Below are 2,928 nucleotides of genomic sequence, written 5' to 3'. Positions count from 1 at the left end.
GTCAGTAATGACAGTGTCTTGCCATATTACAATTATTTCGAAGTCAAGATTATAGGCATCTGTTTATAGATTGTCTGTGTGCCACGCAAGACTATGCTTAGCCACATCAAAGAATCTGGAACAATGAAACAAGTTTCAAGTGAATATAAATCCTCATACGATTTTTCATTTAATATTTCTATCATTATTGCGAGAATTTTTAATAATTATGTTTATGTAATTTTTAATATAGAAAATATTAAGACCGTAATTCTTTTCATAATTGTTCATTACTTCTCATATAGTTTATTTATTTCCTTATTTCCTTTGCTTACTGGGGTATTTTTCCCTATTGATGCCTTTGGACGTATAGCATCTTGCTTTTCCAACTAGTGTTGTAGCTTAGCTATTAACAATAATAATAATGGTAATAATAACCTTGCATCAATATCTGGCTTCCCAATGTTCCAAATTCATGTCGATCACTAAAAATGTGGTATAACTACCCGCCTAACCATTTTGGCCTTAGTGAGAATCTTGCCTTAGAGAATAGTTTTCGAATATTTCGATAATGTGTACAAGAACTCTTTTAATGAGAGCTATCAGAAGGGTCAAAGATATTTATTCCATACGATTAATGATCGTCTAGAGCATATATTGCTATATTTGTTAAAGATTTATAGATAGTATTTTACTCATCTCTCTCTCTCTCTCTGTCTGTCTGTCTGTCTCTCTCTCTCTCTCTCTCTCTCTCTCTCTCTCTCTCTCTCTCTCTGACCAGCTGAAGTAAGACGAAGTAATTTGTACAAATTAGACAGCGCTACAGCATTCCAAATCTGACGTCATTTTTCTGGCAGGGTTGCCAACCGAAAAATCCTTTATAATAAAGAACAATAAATGTAATACATGATGCCTTCGTGTTTATCATGCTCCATAAGGTATTTCATTTATTAGACATTACATTAAATTAAATATAAACTAAGGCAAAGAACATATAGGACCACAATAGAAATTTTTCTTTGCTCATGCATATGGTAATTCATATCCAAAGATCAAAGGTTTAAAATTTCCTCCTTTAATGATTAATAATACCTCATACCAAGTTATTATCGGGAAATGGTAACAATATGCTATGAAATATTCAACGATGCATAAAAATTATACTTGATATCGTTTTCCTTTTATTTGAAAATTGTGTAACATATCGAAATACATTTTATTCATTCAGGGAAAAATGTAATTTTATCGATGTACCGTAGTTGCTACCTGAAGCAGTTGAATGCATCTGTATATTAATTTCTATAATTTTTCCTTTAATGTTTTGTAGAAGAAAGAGCAATACACTAAGTGTATATCTCATTTTAATATTTGACTGGAATATGAAGGAAATAAAAATCACTGTTTGCACAAAGTGGCCATCGAACGTTCAGGGTTGCCAATTTATGAAACGATACAAGACGTTTAATCATGGTAAATCATGAGAATCGAGAACTTTAGCAACCTCAGATTTAGGGAATTATAATCTAAATAGCATTTAAATTGCTTTAAAAATAATTAGAATGACCACTAATATGTTAATTAAAGTATATTGCATCGTATTTTGTTGGTAGTTCGGCTGTTCAAGTCGTCTATGATTGGCGCGTCCATTATCGGTGTAGGGGAAAATAAAAGTCTAGGTTAAGGATACAATATTTATTTTTATCTTATTATGCATAGACTATTCATATAATGAAGCTTCATAAGAAATTAAACATTATTGCAGATCTTATGATTTAGAAGCGATAATAGTGACGTGATAAATACGAATATCACTATTGCCTACCACCCTTTCTCCCCCGTAGTTTCGGAAAACAATTGATAAATGACAATGGTTATGAAAGCCGCCAATAGATGGTGTTGGTGCTTTGTTTATAGTTGGAAATATCTGAGATTTTCGCTGGTAGGATAATCATAAAGCAACCACGTGGTTACTTTAATGCATACCAATTTCAATTACCAGATGAATTATATGTATTACATTTATGTCATTTTGAATTATAATTCAAACGTTATGCTTTAATCCGCTTGTTTCATTTGCATATATAGTTGTGGACGCCAATGAGATATAATGAGATGATATTCGTTATCAGGTAATTTGATGACACCAATTGCAATATAATTCTGATTCCTCTCGTCATTTCAAGGGTATCTAATACAGTATTGCTCTTCAAATGCCAGGAAATGACACAAACATGAGTTTGATCTTGTTATTTCATCAACTGTGAATCATAATTTAGAAGACACGTTCTTTTATCTAAAATCGAAATTCTGTTAAAACTATAATTTCAAAAGAAATTGTCCACATTATTTCAACTGAATCAGAACTCAAAATCAATATGATACATTTCTTTTTAGTTTTCAAAGAGAGAGAGAGAGAGAGAGAGAGAGAGAGAGGAGAGAGAGAGAGAGAGAGAGAGAGTTATGTTAATGTCTTAATCTTATATAATAATTATTATCCAGAGTGGGATGTATATTGGTTCTTTCAAATATACAATTAATAATTACTGAGATACGGTAGAGTATATTCTCGAGCTTATACTACATTATAATCAGAACTATTGGGCCTTTGCTCTAGCTACAGTAGCCTACTTTCTGTTTCTTTATTTGCAGTCTTCCAACCTACTCAATCTTCCACAGAACTATTTCTTTGAGTGATATACCTAATCATGAAGAATGTATTTATAGAAAATAAAGTCTTGCATCACGACATCAGAACCCTTGAGTTTGTCATGAGAGTTCAAGATGAGAACTGAAGGTAGTCTTCCACTGTCTTGGGTTAGAGTTCTCTTGCTTGATGGTACACTCTGACACACTATTCTATCTTATTTCTCTTCCTCTTGTTTGGTTAAATTTTTTAGCGTTTACATAGGAGATGTCTATTTTAATGTAGTTACTGTTCTTAAAATATTT

Source organism: Palaemon carinicauda, chromosome 39, assembly GCF_036898095.1.
Source record: "Palaemon carinicauda isolate YSFRI2023 chromosome 39, ASM3689809v2, whole genome shotgun sequence".
Taxonomy (NCBI): Eukaryota; Metazoa; Arthropoda; class Malacostraca; order Decapoda; family Palaemonidae; genus Palaemon; species Palaemon carinicauda.
This window is presented reverse-complemented; position numbering follows the sequence as displayed.